The sequence below is a fragment of the Mustela lutreola genome, chromosome 11 (genome assembly GCF_030435805.1).
Source record: "Mustela lutreola isolate mMusLut2 chromosome 11, mMusLut2.pri, whole genome shotgun sequence".
Lineage (NCBI taxonomy): Eukaryota > Metazoa > Chordata > Mammalia > Carnivora > Mustelidae > Mustela > Mustela lutreola.
The window spans coordinates 3,851,875-3,876,776 of NC_081300.1; the positions used below are offsets into that span (position 1 = coordinate 3,851,875).

General features: G+C 42.4%; 1 protein-coding gene across 5 annotated transcripts in view; it reads right to left on the bottom strand.

The window, feature by feature from the left end:
* ZNF407 (zinc finger protein 407) overlaps window positions 1-24,902 on the bottom strand; it is a 440,363-nt gene that overhangs the window by 123,318 nt on the left and 292,143 nt on the right. The gene's annotated exons all lie outside the window — the stretch shown is intronic.

The following is a 24,902-nucleotide window of genomic DNA, read 5'->3' on the forward strand; positions in this document are numbered from 1 at the left end:
GAACTGTATTTCTCAGCTAAGGGACCCATAACAAATTTAGAAATCAATGTAGATTAACATACTTTTTGAATAAAAAAATCATCAACGGGTTTTTATTTCCTATAGCAAGAACACAAAAGCCAGTAAGCCCACATTCTGAGTAGGTGCCCTGGTGGGGCATAAACACCAAGCAGGACACTAAGCCGAAGAACAGAGCATTTCACACCTCTCTCCGGCTCCCCTTCATGATGTGGATTAGATGTAACATGCTTTCAAACTTGAGGTGACGCGCTAAGAAGTGGGAAAATGTTTATCCCATTGCGACATCCCGTCTTATTTCTGTTAGCCATCCACCTTCTTCCAGGTGAGCGACAGACAATACCTAGTATCATCTAGCAAAGGTTTGCAATAAAGGGCACAACCGCTCAGTAAAACCAGAATGTCACATTATGCCATGGGACTGTCCTTGGGGTCACTTCAGTAGTGGCCTTCTCACTCTGATTCCATGCCACCCGCAGGGCCCTCCTTCGTACAACACTGGTGCTGGCCTTAACGTGCGGCATCCAACAAGCGAACAGACTGCCGGCTGGGAGCTGCCAACGCCCACGCCAAGGACTGTGTCCGAGGTACTCTACGGGGCACACTCTGGTCTTCCACCAATGCCCACACCAAGGACTGTGTCCGAGGTACTCTACGGTACACACTCTGGTCCTCCCAAGACTTGACGTTTAGCTTTGTAATTGTAGCTCAATCTCACGGGACAATCCAATGTATTGATAACTCAGGAGGTGAATGCAGAACTAAGCTGTCGAATTCAGTCATTTAAATAGCAAAGTGTAACATGATTTGCAATCTCACTCATCAGTATATCCAGGCCGAGGCCTTGATGGAGAACAAACATAAAGTTTTTCATGGCCCAGTTCCCTTAAAAATACTGTGGAATTTCAATAGGGCAGCCACTCAGACAAATAGCTCAATCATCAGATGGAAAATGAATGCTCCATACAGAAGGTAACAGCTGTGGGTAAGAGAACTTCGATGTGCTAAAAGCTCTATTAACATAAAATCTAAAAGTTAGCCGTGGAGGAAAATGATTTTACACTTACCACTCTTTCAGTGACATCTATATTTTTTAATCTCTAGATAAATCAGCTAAAGAAAAATCAGAATTCTTATGAAAATAACAACATACTAGTTATAAATCTTAGGTTGTAAACTTTAAAATGGCTTTTTTGGTGGAAATAATTCTAATGAATTCATTTTTTTGCAATAAATAGTAACTGTTAAAGCCTGATGATTTTCAAAGTGACTGCTGTGGTGGTAGAATGAGGAAAATCTTTAAAACAAATTAATGATAGAACTTACAACAGGATCTACTAGGCATTCATTCCTCCAAGACAGTTTGGTTCTTAGATGATGTCAGAAGGCAGCAGAAAAAACATTCATATCACCCAGATTCATCAGAAAGTCTCTAGTATTCAACCATCACACCTGACCCTGAAGGCAAGAACTACTCCCACGATGCAGGGCAGGCATGGCAAGTCCACAAGGCACTCGGCTCACGGCCGGTGCGAGTCTATGGCCCAGAATCACTGTGGGGCTGGCAGTGGCCCCCAAGAACATGCTTCAGGCCCAGACACCAAGTGCCTCATGAAAAGCCTGTTCCAAAATGGCCAACTTCTTCTTTCTTTTTTAAGCTTAAGGTTAGAAAGGCTAAAAAGATTTTCACAAACCAGTCAAGGAAAGTCTTATCTATTTTAAGTCAAGTCTGATTAGCATCACAACAGCACTTGCTGTCTAGATCCCTGACCCCTCAACTCAGCCAGGGACAGGTACACTTCTCAGCCTTTTCCCCCATGTTCGTCACCGAAACTTCAGCAAAGATGAAAAACAAACAGGAAAATATAACATCCTGAGAGATCATCCAAGATTAAGACAAAGACAAGCTCCTAGAGACAACTGTGATGATCTTAATTTTTCTATGTAACAAGCATCCATGAGGCTACAGTACATTTTCCAGACTCAAAAAAAAAAAAAAACAAAAAAAGAAAAATGAAAAAGAAAAAAAAAGAAAGAAAGAAAGAAAAGACCACTTTCCCTTTTGCAGGAAAGATGTGTGCAAAAGGGATTGAGGTGGCAGACATAAAAATCACAATCTCCTTTTTCTCTGTAGTTTCTATCAATAACAGCTTATAGCCTCCGTGTACACCAGCCCCACGGAGTATCCATATCCGGAAATGGAGATAATTATTTCTAGGCTGACAGATTTTATTCTAACACCATCCTGCCATCTTGCAGCAGTCATTGAGAATATGAAGAAATTCGTATACGAGAAGGGAAATAATTCCAGCCCGAGAATAGCTTTGTTGACTTTCTACATGAAGGAACAAAATAACCATCAGTAAACAACACCATCACCATCGCTGGGGAAATTCTTCCTTTCTTCGTAGAGCTCAGCTCTAAGGCCCTGCATTCTCTCATCCAACAGCATCTTTGATACGTGGCTCTACACCAGTAACATGAAGCACAGATTCGTGTAATGGGACACAAATGAAGGGAAACCCCCCAGCAAGTTCATCTATCCTTAAAGAAGGGACGGTTTACCTGCATAACCTATTTAATGCCACTCTGGGCAACTCTGGTCTATTCTGATTTATTACAACCCTCTTTGTCCTTGACGTATTCAAGTGTTCGCCTACCAGCCCCTCACAGTGCACCATGTGTGTCTGAGTGGATCCGTGTATTTGCTTTTGGTTTTCCTTCTGTGCCTGGAACACCACCCTAACCTTCCAATCAATGGGTCATTATTGAGAAAACCTACTGAAAACTCTCGCGTCATGATTACAGGTCCTCACAGAGCACATGTGCTCCACCGGTGAGCCCCAGGACTCAAAACGGGGAGCGGACACGCTTGAGTGACAGCTCTGGGCCACTGCAAGCATTGGGGAGTGTGGCCTCACGCTCCAGAACACACCAGCTACAGACACACGAGAGGTCTTCAAACACGTGGTCAGGAAAATTCAGGATTTAAATAAGCAATCACTTAGGGATTAGCAGAAGTCTTCTGCAATTATGAGGTGCGTCACGAAATCAGGGCAAAAGTTCGATGAAAAGTCATGGAAAGAAACTGTGTCATCTCTAGGAGTTTCCAGAGGAGCAGTGGCTCGGAAGGCACTGCAAGCCGGCGGCCTGGCTCTGGTGCCCATCTCCACGGCAGGAGCTCGGCCGGCGTCCTTCCGTGCCTTCTGGCTCCGTCACCCTCAGCTAAGGAATGGGACTTTGGTGTCAATGTTTTGAAAGAAATGTACACTTTACACACATGGCTCAAGGAAGCCAATTAAGAAATAAACAACGAAGGAAAGCGTCCATTCCCGAAGTGCGTTCCCCCCTTTACCTTCCCCCCAGTAAGATCGGGCAGTGTCACTTGGTCTGCGGTCAGCGGGCTGGAGATGCCCCAAAGGATCCAGAGGCTGAGGGCACAAGCCGCCGAGCGAGCCGTGCGCAGCAGACACTTGGTAAGAAGCGACTTCATTTTTCTCACAACGGTCTCCCAAGCAGGACTCAGCGTGCCAGGGTTTTGACGGGACAGACGGCGGGAAAGTCAAACTGCACACGAGGCACGGCGCTCGTGATTGATACCAAGCCTGCCACGTCACCGCGCTGTCACCTTCCTGGCTTTCTGTTTCCCTCGGTTCAAAACTCTCTCCACCTCTTCAAATTCTGGCTTCTCCCAATGTCCTGGGTCGCCCCTGGAGCCTCGTTCCTCAGCCCAGCTTGCGGGGACCCTGCTGGCCTGGGCTGCCCACGGGCTTCAGGGAAGGTCTGTTCCCTAAGTAGGTCTGTCAAACACCATCGCCCCCAAACCCTGACTCCCCTGACACACTGTGTCATAAGAGTTCTCCCTTTGGCAGATGTCCCCTCTGCAGCGGCAAGTCCTATCCGTGACGGACAGTGACCAGGTGCCTTTCTCCCTGCTGAGCCCCGTGAAGACGGGTCACGCGTGCTCTGTCTACAGCGCCCTGCCTGCACGTTCCCCTGCATGATCTAAATCCTGGCGGAGCTTTCGTGGGTGACTTCAAGGACGTACTGTTCAAGGACCATCGTGAAGAGACTGGCTGTAATCTAAGAAGCTAGTTCCCTGACCGCCATGACCAGAGAGGTTTCTAACTCGTTCCGCAAACAACAAGCAATGCCTGGAGGTGACAGATGTGGTAAGTTTCACAAGCGCATCATGGGGAGGACCAGAGCTGACTGGAGAGCAGCTGGATCGCGGTATCAGGGAACTGCTTTTGTGTTTGTTTTTTCACCATCCCGTGCTGGCGATCTTGACAGAACTAGAGAAGAGGGTTCTGTTTCCTTGATTCCGATTACTGAGGTCTTTAAAACAGTGTTAACGGCTTTCACTGCCTTCCCTTCTCATGTTAAAAAGCAACATGTTGTAAGAAATACTGAAAAGCTTGCACTGCTAGGCCCACCATTTTTTTCTAAATAAGTACATATGTCACAAAATGAAATGGGGGACACTTTCAGCATACCACTCTAATATCTTCTCAGATGCTCTTAAATTACAGAAATAATACATGTTTGTGATGGAAACAAACCATTGCAGTGCAGAGCTACGTAAAGAAAAAATGCTCAGGGTCCATTCACCATCTCAACAGACCCCCGGAGATGGCCGGTATCAAGAGTTCGCTTTTGTCATTCTACGTGTTTCTTCAAGCTCAGACAAACACACATGCAGGATGGGTGCCTTCTCCTTCTTGAAGAAAGAAAGAGTTGCGGCAGGCCCCTTCCTGTGCAATTGCTTTTGGCGCGTAATCACGCATCACAGGTGCAGACACCCATGCAGCTCATGTGTAACTGCTGCACATCTGTCCGCCGTCCAGTCTCCTCCTGATGGGCACCAACAGCTCCCGGCCATGACGACAACTCACAACAAAGCATCCTCATATACCAGTACATTTATTCCCCAAGAATGATGCTTTTGTAGAATTTCTGAGATCAACGTTGTGTGCGTTTTAAAATCCAACAACAGAGTTTTATTTAGCAAGTCACTCTCCCATCAGTAATGTATAAGATTTCTAACTTCATGGGTCATTTTCAACCTTTTAGGTTTCTGGCAGCGGTTTAAAACTGGCATCTTATTGTTGTAAAGTACTGACAATCAGTGAGGTTAAACACCTTTGTCCCTTCTTACTGGTAATCTGCATTTTAAAATGTTTATTCCGATTTGTCTTTTGCGTGTGTGTGTGTGTGTGTGTGTGTGTGTGATAGGGAGAGTGTGGGGGGAGGGGCAGAGGCCGTGGGAGAGACCATCTGAAGCCAGTTCCACGCTCAGCTGGAGCCTACGTGGGGCTCCATCCTAGGACCCTGAGATCATGACCTGAGCCAAAATCATGAGTCAGAGGCTTAACTGACTGAGCCATTCAGGGCCCTAGATATGTCTCCCCCCCGCAAAAAAAAATCCATTTGAGAGAGGTTTCAGTAAATTAGGAATAGTGACCTTCTGTGGGAATACTAATTAATCCTGGCTCAGTCTTACATGTTGCAAATATTTTCTTATAATTGATTGTGAAGCTTTGTTTACTCTTTTTCCCTTTTTGGTTCTGTCTTTTAGGTCTTCTGTAGCTGTGAGGTCATACAAATATTATGAGGTTTGTCTCCATCATCACTTGACTATATAAGAATTTAAAATAAAAATTCAATTCATATGAATATTTTTAGAAACAAAGATATAATACCTTTCTTCTTAATTATTTGAATTTCCTTCTTTAGGTCTTTCTCCTTCACACTTCAATTACTAAGTGTCTGGGGTTGACAAATAAAAGATTTGAAAACACAATTAGTTGTTTATAATAGTTCTTCATTGGTCTTCTGGTCAGAATATTATCGAGCTAACGAACACCACTGTATGCAAAAACTCTAGTTGTAACTTTAGACTTTGTTTCCAACGAGGAAGCACCAGTGTGAGGCTATCAGCAGAGGATGGCCCCATCAGGAAGGCCGGTTTTCTTGCATTTCAATCCTCATTTGCTTCAGGAGATTCACTCTCAAGAGTCCAGAGTTAGAGAACGACAAATAACAAAAGAGAAGCATGGAGTGTGAGAAGTCTAGTGAGTGTTTTAGGTATGTATATTTAGATAAATGTCGATGTATTACAAATAGAATTTATATCCTAAAATAACAGAGGATGCATGATCAAAAATGCAAGTTTAGACTTGCAGGTATGTGATTAGCCCCCACTCCTGGGTCAAGGGAGCCCATCCCTACACCAGCCTATACTCGAAACCTCGACCACATCCTACTCTGCAATGTCAATTCTGTCTCTGGGGTCTAACTGATTCTTTTCCCTCCCTGTGCTTGTACAACCCAGCCAAGGACAAGGGAGCTAGCTGTCTTTCTTCAGTGGGGTGACTACCACTATCCCTACTCTGCTTGGTACAAACACAGGCAAGTTCCTTTGTGGACTGATCATTTTCTAGAGGTCATTCAGACCATAATTTCAGGCCCTCGCCACTATCCTGATGGTCCTTCTTAGGAAATTAGACCCAGTGGGAACGTTTTCTCCCTCTGCTTAGTCTATGGGTCAGCATTTTCCTTCCCTTGTAGTTCTTAATTCCCTTAAGTGGCAATTATTTAAGACATAGTTAGAGAAGGTGCAATCTACATTCATCCAATAAAACCTAAATATTAAAAAGGACAGAAAAATTCAGCATGGTTACTAAGGATAAATGGGACAGCATTTAGCATTTGAAAGGTACCAACGAGGTGGTACATGAGTAAATGTATAAAATTTAAAAAAAAAGATTGGAGGTAAAAAAAAAAAAAAAAAGATTAAGAAGAACTAAAGGGCACACTATGTGTCAAAGAGACAGAGCATCTTAATTATAAAAGGTTAATATCACAGTCAGAGTCAAGAAATAGGTGGAAAAGCCACTCTAATAAATACTACCTAGAAATCCACCCAAGGCAGCTGATAAAGACTAAATTTTAGATTTTTAATGAGCATATGATAAAAATCAGTTAGATTAGCACTGTGGTCCAAAATATTCTCCACAGAAATACCATGCTGGTGCTGAAAACATGATGCTTGGGATGAAATCGCCATGTCTGTGCAAAGACATGTGAGAAAGACTACGATCACTGCACACACACAAGAGATGAAGGTGCCCTAAGCTAACGGTTTTAAAAGGAGCCAAAGGAGAAAGGTTAAGAATTGTGAATTTTATGTGGCCCATTCATAAGGCAGTGGTGAAACTTCTGGACTGTAGAAAACCACCGGGATGGATTTAATTAAATGACAATACCCTCACGAAGCACGCAGAAGCTCGGACTGCAAGTGTACGTGGAGAATGACAGGATGCGAGAGCTATGGATACTTTGGAGCATAATGTGTGCAGGCCAGCAGGCGGAGTCCTCATGGACTCCACTTCTTCCTGTGGTCTTCATGTGAGAGCAGGTAAACACCTGTGAAATTTTAAGGACTGACTCAAGTCCAACTGTATTCTTAAAGTTTTAAAACTTAATCTTCATGACTTGGTCTTCAATTTAACTCCTTATCTGGCTGGTGTATCAGAAAGTAGCATTTTGCCAAGAAAACACAACATGTGGTGTTTGTGAGACACAGCAGACACATGAAAATCTTCTAGGTTGAAAGTGAATTTTCATCCATAAAACCAGAATGATTCCACTAGGACCACTTTAAAGGTTTTATTCAACTCCCACAGTTAGAAAAGGTCTAATCTCTATCAACAACCCCTTATTCTTCTGCCCTACACAGATCACTTCCCCAGATGCCTTCTCAAAGCACCTCGGACCTTATCTCTCTAGGCCTTAGGTAGCGACTGGGTGTTTATTTGTGTGGCTGTTCAATTAATATCTATTCTCCACTCAAGCAATAATTTCTCTTAAGGCAAGGGCCAAGTCTGAGCTGCTCACTCCTCTCCTCTGATGTCGCTGGTGCACACAGCACAGGGCGCTGGGCTCATTGTGGGTGGACAGCATTCCGTATTTGTTTGCTGGTGATCTGCTAGGTCTGAACACAAAATAGTTACCAATTCTCAAACAGAATCAGTTTCTAGTCACTTCAGGACTTTTAAAAAGTGTTTTTACAACATACTAAGAAGCAGAAGAATGTAAATCTCATGCACTCAACAAAGTTTACAAAACCGGCCCCCCAAGAAAGGTTTAGAAATGACTGATTTAACTTTTCAGGGACAGGACCCAGAGGTCATCACCAGAGACAGTGGAAATGCTTTTCAGGAACAGTTTGGAGCTCTTAGGGAAGGGTTAGACCACTTCCATTCTGAATCTGGTGGGTGCCTTGCTGATCGGATTCAATGGGATGAAATCCTCTAACTGCAAACAGCGTATCACAGCTATCTAGAAGTCTGCAGTTTGGTACTGCACATAAGGATTCATATCAGAGATAAGACCCATGGCTGACTTAGCCAGAGAGGGAAGAGTGACGCACTTGAGGAAATCTTACAGGCACTTCTATTTGCTCAGGAGACAGAAATAGTGGGTAGAGAGGATGGTCACATCTGTCACGGCGTGAAAGCACAGGGCTAACACGAGGAGAGTCCGGACATAGCCAGACCCTGAGCAAATACACACACAGATCAAACGCCCGCACACACAAGCAGGCGATACTTGGGGTCTAATTCAAAACCTTTAGGCCAAGCACACTCAATTTTATCTGTATTATTATAATAAACTATTGGTTCTCGTGTGCTGAGCAAAATGATTACATATAAATTAATGTAATAGGTGAATATCTAGACATCTTAATGCCTAGAAGACGAACATACCTAAATTGATTCTGCCATAAATCATAAAAATACACAGCCCTGGATTTGAAATGTCTTTTTCAATGTGGAAAAGACATTAAAAATTTGCTATGTTCAAACTAAACATAAAACATCTTACAAATGTCTTTCTAACACAATTTCTTAGACACAGATAGAGAAACTGGGGTAAAAAAGAAAATATATTAAGTACTATAACAGAATCATATCTAAAACCAAAATTACTTCTTTGACTGGTAAAGATTCATGACCTAAAAGCATACATCATGGGAAAACTTTCCTAGTTATGTACAGGGGAAAAAGCCAGAAATATGGACAAAGATGATGTATTAGAATAACATTAGAATAAAACAAAAGAAACCCAAAGTGTTATTCAGCCACATTCAAAGGGCCAGCCTGTTTTTTTCTTGGTTCTTCAGCATTTTACTGCACATTATTTGCAATCCACCTTTCAGCTAAATCTCCTCACAACCCCTTTGTGGACCCTACGGCCACTTCTACCTGCTAGGCCTCTGGCCTGCCTTCCTTCTAACCTCTCCCTCCCCAGTTCTTTTTTTTTTTTTTTTTTCCCCTCTAATGATTTTATTTATTTATTTGACAGACAGAGATCACAAGTAGGCAGAGAGGCAGGCAGAGAGAGAGGAGGAAGCAGGCTCCCCGCTGAGCAGAGAGCCCGATGCGGGGCTCGATCCCAGGACCCTGAGACCATGACCTGAGCCAAAGGCAGAGGCTTTAACCCACTGAGCCACCCCAGGGACCCCTCCCCCTCCCCAGTTCTTACAAACCAAATGCTCCCCACTTGCCTCCCCACGACTCCAGTCCATCAGCTCCAGTACACGAGGAGTTAGTCTAGAGTCAGAACCGCTTACAGCGGTTCTAGTGCTTTTCCGGCCTTGGAAAAACCCGGTCTGTGACGCTGGCGTCCACAGAAAGGGCACTTACAGGACAGTAACTAACATTACAATGACACTACATCTGGGACCCCTTTCCTCTGGTCCTTATAAATGGGAAGTCTGCTCTGGCGGAGTATCTGGGCTCATCTAACAAAGCTGAATCCTAGCACTGGGTTATCTGTAGAACACGCAGGGGTGCCACAGCTCAGTGCGCACTGGATACTCCGCAAGTGTCAAGAGATTCAGTAACTATTCAGTTGCCAATGTAAAGAGGTTAAAATACGACACTTAACTGCCTGATAAGTGAGAAAGGTCACGTCTACCTTTTTAAAAAAAATAAAAACTTGGGTGAAACCAGCTGCAGTATTTACCAAATAGTATTCTGAAATTTCAAGACAACTGTCTGGACATTTTCATGACTCTCATTTTATATTAAGAAAGTCAGTAAAGTAAACAGTTTATTTATTAGAAATAGTCTTGTTTCTAATCATGAGACCAAGGTATATAAACATGAATATGCAAGTCATGTCATCAATCCAGGCCACCGATTAATACAAAATATAACCTAGAATATCCACTCTTGTCACTCAAGAGCAGCACCTACTGGCACAATTTAGAAGAACCCAGAAGACATAGAGTAATTTCAGTTCAATATTTTATTAATTAAATACTTATAGAGCACTTAATATATGCCAGGCACTATTTTAAGTACTTCACAAATATTAACTTATTTAATACTGCAAGACATTTATCACTAAAAGAGACTTAATGACATAAACCTTACTCCAAGATTCAAGGATCTACTTCATTAGTGTGAGACGCAGATTCGGTTTAGAGCCAACAGAATCCACGTCTGCTCCTGGCCAACATCTGGAAAGGAACCGATATTACAGTCCATTCTAACTTCATAAGCCAGACAACAAGCGTGCGGGAAATCCTGAAAGGCAGTTCTGCAAAAGGAGTTCTCTCCCCAAAAAAGAAGATCACATTTTACATTCCACGCAACGTGAAGAATCTATACTAATTGCAAAGAAGCCTTGCCTTTTCCTTTATAAACAGGAAGTCACTCACATGAGGTTTTTATTTTAAGCGTGCATTAAAATTATGATTTTTCATAAGAGGAAAGAATGACTCTGTGCCAATCACATTGACAAGCTACTCACCAAATGGCACTAATAGCAGTGACAAGAGTGAACCTGTCTGAGTGGAGCTTTTTAAGAAGTATCAAGACCAGCCATCAAAAGTATGATTTTTATCCAGTTGGGGCCCACGCTATGTTCTGCTGCAATAAAAGCTATTAGGTGATTTAAGGGACTACTTTACTGTGATAGATTTCCAGCTATTAAAAGAATGTATTTAAGTGTTTTTAATCTTAGAAATAGAAAAAAAAAGGAAAAATAAAGTGTAAGCATGTCTGTATAAGCTGAAACAGCTTGGTTCTTCATATTTTTCCTGAATAAATTAACTTTGCAAATTTACTCAATTGATTTATATATTTCAGATGCTGATTAACATGTGTCATATGACATGTTTCTGGTCTATTTAATTTCAGAGTCTCAAGCCGATGAGTATAATTTCTCTGTTGACTTCCCTGTTTTCATTTTCCGTTCCCCATCAACTCCCTTCCCTAACCGCCTCACACCAACGGACATGCCTACTTAATATCCTCTGCTATGCGTCCATGCAGGAAATAGAGAAGAAATAAGTATAATTTTTTGTACTTGTAATTTAAAAAGTTTTTATCTGTGGTAACAGACACATCAAGTAAAATTTACCATCCTAACCACCTTAAAGTGTACAGCTCAGTGACAGTACGAATATTCGCCTCTGGATCATCACACTCCAGACTTTGTCATCTTGAAAAAGTCCAAGTGGACTTACTCAACAGCTCCTCACGTCCCCTCGCCCCAGCCTCTGGTAGCCACCATTCCATTTCCTGTTCCTATTAATCTGACTACCTGAGGGACCTCATATTCATATACGTGGAATCATACAGTATTTTTCTCTTTTGTCTGCCTTATTTCACTCAGCATAATATCTTCAAGGTTCATCTATGCTGTGGCATGTCCTGGAATTTCCTTTTTTCTTTTCTTTTCTTTTTTTTTAAAGATTTTAGTTATTTATTTGACAGAGACAGACACAGAGAGAGAGGGAACACAAGCGGGGGGAATGGGAGAGGGAGAAGCAGGCTTTCCGCCGAGCAGGGAGCCCAGTGTAGGGCTCGATCCCAGGATTCTGGGATCACAACCTAAGCCAAAGGCAGATGCTTAATGACTGAGCCACCCAGGCGCCCCGGAATTTCCTTTTTAAGGCTGAATAATATTCCAATGTATATATTATGTAATTATACACTTATTATATATAACGCAATTTATAATGATATATAGTTATATTGATAATTACATAATATAATTTACAGATTATGTATTATGTATTTTCCTTACCCATTCATTTGTTGATGGGCACTTGGGTTGTTTCTTTTGGCTATGGTAAATAATATTGCTATGAGAGCGTGATCTGTTATCATTTCTTTTGTACATACACTCAGAAGCTGCTTCCATAGCAGCTATACTATCTTAAAGTCCCAACAGTGCACAAAGGTTTCAAATTCTCTACACCCTTGCCAACACTATTTTATTTTTTTGGTAGAACTATTCTAATGGGTGTGAGATATTAGAAGTAAATTATTAAAGTGACTTCTTAGCTAATAAGAAAAAGATAGTGAACTCCTCTAGGATTTTGATGGTTTCCTTGTTCACATTTAGGTCTTTCATCCATTTTGAATTCATCTTTTTCTATGGTGTAAGAAAGTGGTTCAGCTTTGTTCTTTTGCATGGAGCTGTCCATTTTTTCCAATACTGTTTGGTGAAGAGACTCTTTTTTTTCCCATTAGACAGGCTATCCTGCTCTTAAATTTTCCACATAGCTGTGGGCCCATTTCTGGTTTCCTCATCCTGTTCCAGTGACCTATGTGTCTGTTTTGGTGCCAGTACCATACTGTCTTGATCACGACAGCTTTGTAATGTAACTTGAAGTCTGGAATTGTGACACCTTCAGCTTTGCTTTTCTTTTTCAAGATGCCTCTGGCTATTTAGGGCCTTCCGTGGTTCCATATAAATTTTAGGATTGTTTGTTCTAGCTCTGTAAAAAATGCTGGTGGTATTTTGATAGGGATTGCATTAAATGTGTATATTACTTTGGGAAGTATAGACATTTTAACAATATCTGTTCTTCCCATCCATGAGCATGGAATGTTTTTCCATTCATTATGTCATCTTCAATTTCTTTCATAAGGGCTATATAGTTTCCAGAGTATAGATCTTTTACCTCTTTGATTAGGTTTATTCCTAGGTATCTTAAGGGTTTGGGTGCACTTGTAAATAGAACTGATGCACCCTCTTTGGCATTGGCCATAGGAACCTCTTACTAGATACGAATCCAGAGGCAAGGGAAACAAAAGCAAAAATGAACCACTGGGACTTCATCAAGGCAAAGAGCTTCTGCAGAGCAAAGGAAACAGTCAACAAAACTAAAATGCAACCTTTTAATGGGAATAGATATTTGCAAATGACATATCTGATAAAGGGTTATTAGCTAAAATCTATAAAGAATTTATCAAACTCAAAACCCCAAAGAACAAATTATCCAGTTAAGAAATGGGCAGAAGAGATGAATTTTTCCAAAGAAGACATACAGATGGCCAACAGACATATGAAAAGATGCTCAACATCACTCATTATCAGGGAAATGCAAATCAAAATTACAATGTGATATCACCTTACACCTGTCAGAATGGCTAAAATTAACACAGGAAACAACAAATGTTGACAAGAATGCAAAGAAAGGGGAGACCTCCGACCCTGTTGGTGGGAATGCAAACTGGTGCAGCTACTCTGGAAAACGGTATGGAGGTTCCTCAAAAATTAAAAATAGAACTACCCCACAACTCAGCAACTGCATAACTAGCTATTTACCCAAAGGGCACAAAAATACTGATTCAAAAGGATATATGGCAGGCCGATGTTTACAGCAGCATTATGAACAATAGCCACACTGAGGGAAGGGCCCAAATGTCCATCGATGAATGGATAAAGATGGTGTAGGGCACACACACACACACACACACACACACACACACACACGGGAACATTACTCGGCCATCACAAAGAACAAAATCCTGCTATTTGCAATGGCATGGAAGAAGCTAGAGTATAGTATGCTAAGAGAAATAAGTCAGTCAGAGAAACACAAATACCGTATGATTTCACTTGTATGTGGAATTTAAGAAACATGGTGGGGGTGAACATGGTGGGGGAAGAGACATGTGAACCATAAAAAAGACTCTAAACTATAGAGAACAAGCTGTGGGGTGTGGAAGGGAGGTGGTGGGTGGGTGGGGCCAGATGGGGGATGGGCATTAAGGAGGCACTTGTGGTGAGCACTGGGTGTTGTATGTAGGGATAAAACACTAAATTCTACACCTGAAACCAATACTATACTATACATTAACTAAACGGAACTCAAATAAAAACTGGAAACAAACGAAAAGATCTACGCATGCTTAATTTTACAAACTACTATGGTGGCAGAGAGGAAAGAAATGGATTCAAAGAAGTACTGTCAACTGATTTTCAACAAAAGCAAAAGGCATAAGGTTTTCAACAAATGTTGTTCAAAAATGAAAAAAAAAAAAAAAAAGATGCTCACATGTAAAAATATACCAAACCAAAACAAAACCCTCAACTTGTACCTCATGTTATCCAAAATTTGACTCGAAATAGATCATGGATATAAATATGTAAAACAAATGCAAAAATATAAAGCTTCCAGAAGAAAATACAGGACTTAATCTTTGTAACTTGCGTTACGCACACAGTTTTTAGACACCACGTGAAAAGTACAAACCATAAGGAAACCCATCAATAAACTGAACTTCATGAATACCATAGTCCCCTCTTACGCACAAGACACATCTTCCCAGAACCCTAGCGGATTCCCGAAACCACTGTATCGCCATACATACCTACCTACCTACCTACCTACCTACCTATATTTCAGTTTAATTTATAAATTGGACACAGAAAGAGATTAGCATCCACTAATAATAAAATTGAAGAAGTATAACAATATATTGTAATAAAAGTCACGTGAATGTGGTTTCTCTCTCTTTCAAAATACCTCATTGTACCGTACTCCCCTTCTCTCCTTGAGATGCAGGGAGATGATGAAATGTGCATGGATCAGTGACGTAGGCTTCACGAAGCAGTGCTAGGCTACGAAGGACCTTCCGGTGAGGCATCAGAAGGAGGGCCATCTGCTGACACATCACAGCGGGCCGCGGCTGACTGGAACCGTGGAAAGCAAAACTCCGGATATGGGGGCAGGAGCTACTGCGTTAAAATGTTTTCTCTGGGACACCTAGGGGGCTCAGTCAAGGTTAAGCCTCTGCCTTTAGCTCAGGTCATGATCTCAGGGTCCTGGGATTGAACCCACGTAGGGCTCTCTGCTCCATGGGGAGCCTGCTTCCCCTTGCCCCCGCCACCAGCCGCTCCGCCTACTTGTGCTCTCTCTCTGTCAAATAAATAAATATAATCTTTTAAAACAAAAAAAAAAAAAGTTTTTTTCTGTGAAAGACAGCATTAAGAGGAAAAAAAGGCCAAGTCACAACATGAAGGAAAATATTTGAAAATCATCTATCTGATACAGGTCTTGTATCAAAAACACATTAAGAACTCCTAGAACTCAGTAACCCAATGAGAAAAGGGGCAAACTATTTCAAAAGACACTTCATCAAAGAAAATACACAGATGGCAAACAAGCACTGACAATCAACACTGGTAGTGATCAAATACAAATTAAAACCACTAACTACCACTAAACAATCCTAAGTGCTTGCGAGGGTGCAGAGCAACCAGAAATTCACACACGGCTGGCAGAAGTGTCAGACGTACAGGGTCTGGCAAAGAGCTTCACGGCTGCCTCTACAGGTTAAATATACACATACTGCATTGTCCAGGCATCTCATTTCCAGGAATTTACCCTAGATCAATGAAACCTCACAGCCACACAGAAACCTATATGTGAATGTTAACAGCAGCTCTATTTACTTGATTGCCGAGAGAGTAAACAACCTAGATGCCCTTGTGGTGCTGATTTGCATTTCCCTGACAATGATGTTGAACATCTTTTCATGTGATTAGTGCCATTTATGTATCTTCTTTGGAAAAATGGATATTCAGATCCTTTGCCTGTTTTTAAATTAGGTTTTTTGCCTTGATATGGCTAAGTTCAAGGGTTCTTTATATACTCTAGATGGAAGTCCCTTATCAGATAGATCTGCAGAATTTTTTTTTTTCATTTTTGTAGATTTTCCTTTCATCCTCTTGATGTCATTTGAGGCACCAAAGTTTTTAATTTTGATGAAATCCAATTTATTTATTTTTTTCTTTTATTGCCTGTGCTTTTGGTGTCATATCCAAAAACTATTGCCTAATCGAAGGCCACAAAGATTTGTTCGTATGTATTCTTCTATAGGTATTATAGTTTAAGTTATCATATTTAGATCTAAGATAATTTATGTTTTAGATCAATAAAACTGGATTTATGCGAATGTAGGGGCCAGCGTGCACACATCCATTTCCTCCTTCCACCTGCTGGGAAAGCCCAGAAGCCGAGAGTGCACAGAAGCACTGAGTAAACACAGTGTGCGGATCTTGGTTTCTAAACACCCTTCTCCTATGAAAGAAACCAAAGCTGCTTAAAGAAGACGAAGATTTCAGGATCAAGGCAGGCAAACCACCAGAGGAGCCTGGAGCGCACTGCGGTACTAGAAAGTAAAGAGGTGTCCCTGAACGGATGCGGCACCCTGAAGGACGCAGGCGCCTGCTGGAAGGAGCTCACGATGGCGGACGCTGGAGCAATCTGACTATTCTCAGTTGTGAACCACAAAGTACAACAGATCATACTGGCAAAAATAAATTGAATAAAAAATAATTGGGAGTGAAGGGACAGATACTCCTTAAAGAAGAATTCCAATTAAACGCAGAAGGAATGAGGGAAAGAGAGTATTACTGCTAAAACTCCACAGATCCTGTTGTAGGCAAGATCCACTAATGAATGTCAAAATTAGTGGGCAAATGCCTGAGGAGAAACAGGCTATTTGCATAATCTGAAGTATCTCTCTGGAGATGTGTATTAATTAAAAGGAGAAAACAGTAGGTCTGTAGTGGAGAAAGATGGAGACACCACCTCACTCAATGGGTCCAGTTTACACCATCCGCCATAATGCACCCTGACAGGCTGCACGTCTATTCTGGGAGACGCTTAAAGAACCTTAGCCAAATCATGAGTCAACCTGAGACTAGTGGAAAACAAAGAATATTCTGCAGAAGAACTGATCCCTATTCACTTGAAGAATCAGGGTTGCGAGAGGCTAAAAGACTGAAGAGAAAGAAGAACGAGAGGGGACGTCAGCCCCGGAGCTGAGCTCTGGAAAAAGAGAAAGGACAGGAAGGGGACCTGTGAGACGTGAACGGAGGATGTGGCTCAGCGGATGGTCTGGCACTGACACTAGTGTCTTCGGTTTTGGTAATCCTGCCACGGTTACATCTGACACTCAGATTCGGGCAAGTGGGGCAAAGGATATTTGAACTCAGCCCAGTTTTCACAACTTTTCTGTAAGCTCCAAATTATTTCAAAATAAAAACTCAAAACAAGGAAAACCTGCTAGCTGATAACTTTGCTCAAAAAAACCAGAAATAAATTTATTTGCGAGTGATTGACAAGTACGTTTTACATCTTCTGAGCTAAATTTCAATGCCAATTAAATAGTATTCCTAAACTTCTCCTGTAATTTGAAGAACCTGTTCCATAAAGGGTTTCGACAGAAACAATGACGGCTATGCGCTATCAGCAGGAAGACCTGCCAGCGCCTGCCTTGTTTCTCTCGTATGAAATTGCAGGTTAGTGAGGGTCAAGATATAAATGTGAGGGTGTGTAAATTTTTAAAATATATAAATGATATTGAATTAAATAGGTGATAAAAGGTCTATATATAAGTAAAAGCCACATCAATTACCTGATAAAATCGTACTGTATCCCCTATAACTTTCCACAATCAATTTTTTCCCCTTAAAATTTTGATAAATGAAGTTGTCAGGGGGGATAAGATCACAATTTTGTTTTCTTCTTTTTTTTTCTCTCTTTAACTATTTTAACTTTCAGACTTCTGCTCATGAATGTGGTAAATCTTCACCTAGATAAGAACACAATTTTGCCTGGTGATGAGGTTAGCATTCTGTCCTGTGCCTACATAACCTTGTGGCGGCAAGGAAAGAAGCCCAGGAGGAAGTTAATGTGACTCTGAGTTACACAGGCTAATTACACTTGGCTAGGCCTCCCAAGAAAGAAGAGCATGGAGTTCTTTTCTGGAAAAAAAAAAAAAAAAAAAAATTAAACCTCACTTTAAAACTTCTAAGATCATGTAGCTAGGGGATGAGCCTGAGTGCTCTGAGGGCCCGAGATCCATCAGAAATGATTAATTGAGTGGATTTACATGAATTTCAGATTATCTTCAGTCAACTGTAGGAGGTGTTTACTAACAAAATCTGTATTTTAATTGTGGATTAAATTGTGATTTTATTTTAAATGTTGTGACTGCCATTCAGGACTCTATAGAATGTTGAAATATGCAATAGAAAGGACGTTATCTCGGCGTCATACTCATTTACAAAAACAGTTTTAAAAATGTAAAGTATACTAAATAACAAAGAATAGAAATAATTCAAATAAATGAAGCGATGTTTCCAATAAAGACCTTGTCTAGCCCCAACTTTAGCTCCACATTCAGAATATTATGCTGATACACGGATACCCACTAACACATATATGGTTAAAAGATTCATTACTCTTTGTAATAAATGCAAAGAAATCATTTCAGTCTTTTTCTTTTAACTTCCTACTACTAAAGGGCAATAACAAAGCCTGCTATCTTTTTTTTTTTTTAAAGAGAATCTCAGTATCAATAATAATTTTCAAAGCTTTTTCATATGCATTATTTAATCTGATAGTAAAAAGAAAGGCTAACCAGGGGCACACACCTTGCGTCAGAGAACACAGAAAAGAATGGCTGAGTGACTTGCTTAAAGTTACACATCTTGACAGCCACAGAGTCAGGACGCTACAACCGAGTTCATCTGACTGACCCCCGTGCCATCTGCCAGGCCCTGGACAACCGTGAAAACATTTACCATGGTGGCTCATTTTATTTAGTATATGTTACTTCCTAGCTCATGTTTTCAGATTATCTGAAGTCTTAAAACTCCAAAATGTTAAGGCTTCACGATGATAATTTCATGAACCTACAGAGGCTGATGGGTCTCCAGCTCCTGTGCTCGCAGGATGGGGCAGCCGAGACTCCAGGAAGGCCAGCGCGCAGGGCTGCCCGACGGCAGCGGGGCCGCGGGAAGCAGGCGGCACCAGTGTGGACCAGACTGAAGGAAAGAAGCACGTCTGTTCTTCACCCTGCTCCACGGGGATAAGCAGGGGTATGTTCTTGGACATACCAAAGAAGAGCCAGAACATTCCTTTCTAAGCAGATTGAATTAAAAATATTTTAAAATGTATACTTAGGAGGTTTAGCAAACAAACATATTTCAGTATACTAGTCAATAAAAGAGAAACAGGGATGAGTGGAGAGGATCTGTTTATCATCCGGCAAACGAGCGGATCCTGGAGAGCAAGCGGATTACCGAGAAAAGCTGGCAGATGAGAACACCCTTGCTTTAGCATGACTCGCCGCAGCCCCCACCCCCACCCCAGCTATACAGCACGCGGGGTAGTTCGCTCTAAACTCGGGAAATCCCACAGGACTGAGACTGAGAGAAAAGCCAGCTACTCGAACCCGCCACACCGGGACGGACACGGTGCCAGACAGAAGGTGCCAGAACACAGAGAGGAGGGAGACGGGAACAAAGACAGTTAGCAGCAGTTACGAAAAACAGTAAATTAACCCATGGGTGATGTCTGAGGGTAAAGAATCAAACTGTTGAACTGTTAATTATTTTAGGAAGTCTTTTGTCGGTGGTGAAATACCAGGAGCCTGGAAAACAAGGAATCCAGTCTGAAGGTTATAAAGAGAGAGGGTAGAGGCTGAAAATTATAGAGCTGCTAGTCTAACATCTATATTAGGAAATAAATTTGAGATGATACTTATGGATGAGCTTAATGATACATTTGGAGAAGTACAATTTAATAGGAGTGAGTCAGCATGGATTTACCAAAGGCAATCCTGTCAGAAAAAATTTCGTTCCTTTTTAGGTTGAAGTAATAATTGGTTTATGTAAGGAGAACCAATGAGACACTGTCAGGATTTTCTGAGATTTTTGGACCTCTTCATAAAATGAATTATTGTACAAAATGTCATGACATGTGTCAGAGCACCAACTAACAAAAGGGGCTGAAAGTAATGGGGTTAAAAATAGAAGGCCCTACAATCTGGGGAAAACTACATCCTACAAGGCTCTGTGGATCAGAACACTAATGCTTTTAATTAATGACGGAGAAAATCTTTTCTATGAGGAAATCTGAATATTCCGCAAAATGAGAGGGAATGGTTAAGACACAAAAGGCTACAGCTGTTGTTTCTCAACCGTGACAGGTGAAGCACGGGGCTCCAAGGCAGAACCTGGAATCCAGGCCTCCCGAACACGCAGCAGTGCGCACGCGGAGAACCAAGGGACCCGTTAAGTGTCCTCAGAGTTTAAGTGGTATGGACTGGTTGGCACTGGAAAGAGAAAGGACGTGGAGTCTGGGAAGAACCGAACGTTCACATTCTTCCTCTTACACTTAGGTAGGAGAAAAATGCTACGGGATACGATTAAATAATACATGTTTTAAGAATTAAAAAACCGATTATCTTAAGGAACAATAAGAAAACCCCAGTTTGTGGAGAGACTACGGTAGATTTGTGGGCTATCACACTGCACAGGACAGGTTGACCTGATGTACATTTTTAAATGATTAAGTCTTAATATATAAGAACTGATGAAAATCACATCAGTTTATATAAATTTTTTTTAAAAACCCTATAACAGTAGAAAACAAAGGAATGAGAGAAAATACCATGTCATCACTTAACACTTAGTTTCTCCTGAACAGAGACCATCACTTGATCTCACCTTTAAACAAACACAGGCACATTTCTGACACTAGAAGTCCCAGCTTCCCAGGGGAAAGGTGAAGGAACTGAGGTGACGTCACGGTCACAGTGCAGAGTGTGGCCAGGCCGCCCCGTCCTGCAGGCACACACCCGGCAGCAGCGAGCGCCACCTCAGAGGCAAGCACGCTCTCTGAGGTACCGGCCTGGAATTCACGAGAGAGAACCATCTCTTGTTTCCTTCTTTGTCACAATCACAAGAGCCACACGTGCTCCTCTGCACCTTCTCGTGGCCTCCTCGACCTTCACCGTCCCCTCCTCCTGGTGCCGTTCCTGACCAGCCCCCACAACCGGCAGAAGGTCACGTGCACTGCAAACACGGAGCATGCTTCATCCCCCTCCGGGCGCAGTGAACGAACACCGAGCTGATGTTTCAGTAACGGGGACGGCAGACAAGCAGTCGGTGATATAAAGGTCAAATAAAGATCATTTGTGGGGTGAAATGGGTTTCACTAAAGAGAAAAAAATTATAATGTACAATGACAGAATTCTGGCAACTTTTAATTTGATGTCGGTTTTGTGGGGATTAATATGATTGTAAAGTCTCATCGCAGTGGATCTAGAATGGACCTAAATGAATCTCTCTAGAAATATAGGAAGTAAATAAATCATGTTTTAAAAAAACATGTTTTAAAAAAACAGGGGCACCTGGGTGGCTCAGTGGGTTAAGCCTCTGCCTTCAGCCCAGGTCATGATCCCAGGGTCCTGGGATCCCAGGGTCCTGGGATCAAGCCCCGCCTGGGGCTCTCTCCTCAGCAGGGAGCCTGCCTCCCCCTCTCTCTCTGCCTGCCTCTCTGCCTACTTGTGATCTCTGTCTGTCAAATAAATGAATAAAATCTTTTAAAAAACCAAAGCAAACAAACAAAAAACTATGTATCTAGAAAAGCTTTAGTGCATCCAACTCTACGAGCATGAGATTTCCCTACAGCTTGTTTCCGCAGCCACAGGGCACTCGGTGACCACACAGCCTTCTATGCGTTCTGCTGGGTGGACATTTGGGTAGTTTCTACCCTGGATCATGACGAAGGTATTAATGATGATATAAAGTACAAGTACAAAAGTAAAAGACTATTCATGTAAAAGATTAAAACTGTCACAGCAGATCAAAAAACCAAATGCAGCTCTATATGCAGTTTGTAGAGAAGCTGATGCAGCTGCACCATCGTGAGCGACAGCAAGAAGCACTACAACAGACAAAAAGGCACATTTCATGATTATAAGGAATATACACATTTTCTTTATGATAGTGGAGGATGTGTATGAAATAATACTAAAGTTCTGAGTAGTCAGTCATATCTTTGAAATATGTAAAGCCAAAAGTAAGAGAATTTAAAAAAAGAGAACGCAGACAAATCTGCAATTGTAGTGGGCGACTGCACGGCACCCTTCTCTGCAGCTGACAGAGGTAGCATGAAACCATGTACAAATGCAGGGAATCGAACAGCACGGTGAAAAACGCGGTGTTAAGTGATGTGTACGGAGCACAGAATACACACCAAACAGCACCATTATTTATGCTCCTTTCTAGAATGTCTCAAACATTTACCAAAACTAACCAAATGCTGTGCACAAAGAAAGCATAAACAAATGTCAAAGGATTGAAATAATTCAGTATTATTCTCTATAAGCATAGTAGATGGAAGCTAGAAATCGATTTATATTACTCTTTCAACAGTTAGCAAGAAGAGAACTAGAAAAATCCCCAAATGCCTAAAAATGAACAAACACATTTTTAAACAATCAACTTTTATTTTAAAAATCACCACTTTTATGCTTTTTGAACAAAGCTGTAACCAAAATCAGAGCTCACACAGAGCCTCTAATTCTCTGGAGTGTGAACTGAGAAACGATACCAAGATCACTGGTTCAGTTGGTGAAAGTCACTGAGATGTGAGACCACGGATTACACACAGAGGCGCTGGAGACCCAGGACGCGCAGTGCAGGCGCGTGTCACTGTGCAACACACTGCATCACCTGGTGCAGAGGGTGACATGCTGTGCTAACAGCTCTTAATGTCCCCACCGGGCAGAGGGGTACACAACAGGCCCGGAGTCACTCAATAAGGGAATGGGGCGGACGTTCAGATCTAGCCTCTCCTGAAGGCCACGCCTACATGCCCCGGGGAGCACAGAATGTCCCTAACTCTGCACATGAGGACATGCAGAGGGCTGCGACCTCACGACATGGTGAACCAGGGCATGACCCGGCCTCCAGGAAACTCTGGCTAGGTCACACTGCCTCCAGGATTTCAGAAACATGTTCGTGTCCCCCACCAGGGGAAGCGCAGCAACACAGCAAAGCTTCTTTCCCCAGAGCTATCTTCCTTACTTGAACATATAAATTTCCAAATACTATCTCAACTAAAAATGAAAATACCCCAAATGGCACTTCCCGTGGCCACTGTTTAATGTGTCCCTCCTGCTGGTCTTTCGGATGTTTGATACACATGGTAGAACCATGTGAGGACCAGAGTGAGTTTGTTCATCTGTTTTTGGGTAGATTTAAACTCAACCCTTTATTCCAAGTACTGCACAATGTGCTTCCCCGAATGCCGGGTTACGAGACGCTCAGCACAAGTACAGTGTAGACGGCAGAGAACACAGCGGACGGCACCCTCTGGGAACCACTCTTGCACAAAACCCTCATGCCGCGGCGGGACCTGTCCCAGGACCACCCGCCCAGCATGGGTTTGGCAGGTGCGGCGCCTCATTCCGCCACCAGACGGTGCAGAATGAGGCGCCGCAGCAGCTCGGTTCAGTCTTACTTCAGACCAGGAAGGCTCCTTTCCCCCACCCTGCAGGTACTACAGACGATTAACAATCACAAGGTTAGAAAGTCTGTTACAGCCTAAAAATCTTCACCTTTTTAAAGTTTTCTCTTAACCGAGCTAAGTGTACCAAAGCAAAACTACTACCAGAGAGCGTGAGTGCCAGGCCCGGGGGGCACCAACGACAGACTACTACTGACGACACCAACGAAAGACAGGCCACTGCACGGGTGCGGTTGAGGGACGCTCGCTACGGCGGCTCCCGCAGAAAACAGTTTCAAACAGAATCCACATATAGACTGAAAACCAGGAACCTATGCGCGTGAGCATCACACACACACACACAGAAACTAGACTAAGTTTTCCTGCAACTTGTCTCATACTAATAATATCTCAAAACGCCTCTCCAGGGAAGACCAGCGCGGCTGCGGCGGCTGCGGCAGCTACGGCGCCGGCCACGCAGGCTGTGCAGAGCCACAGACAGAATGTGCGTCCACGCTCTGCAATTAGTTCCCTCCTCCTCCGGCCCGTGCTCATCTGAAAGTTGTAAGGACTTTATTTTAGGGAAACAGCCCATTTGCAGTGCCCAGCTGGTGCAACGGAAAGACAGAAGTCGCTGACACTGCGCCCTGAGGAGGCGCAGCGGGGCTCTCCTGAAAACCGGTACTTTCCTGACACCTGGCGTCAATTCAGGTCATTTTGCTTGGTGGCTACTTGAAGGGCCTCCCTCCACAGGCAGTATTTCTGGCCTCGGTTTGGCCATGACTCAACTTAAGGAAGAACCCATGGGAACTGATGGTCAGAAGACACTGCAATTTGACTTTATCTGTTCTTGTGCTAAAGCTATAAACGGTCCAGTTCAAAACATTTCGGTAACAACCTCACCAACATGCAAGGAATACCAACCTGTGTTTTTGTTTTTCAAAAATAGCCCTGGACACAACACAGATGACAACAACAGACATTCTACCACTGCTTAAAAAGCCAGTCATATGCGCATGCACAGAAATCTGAAAGAACACATCAGCAAAAAACAAGTAATAACCTTAAACTGCCAGATGTATTAATAATGAATAAATAAGAATATCTTTCTAACTCAAATCATCCGTTAAGTTCCATTTCTTTTAACATAAATGTTATCTGAGCAAACGCTACTTAATGGGTAGGCAATGGGTAGGGTTTCCCGTAACTTTTCATCTTGGGTGGGGTTTCCTGTGACTTTCAAACCCTCTGGTCACAC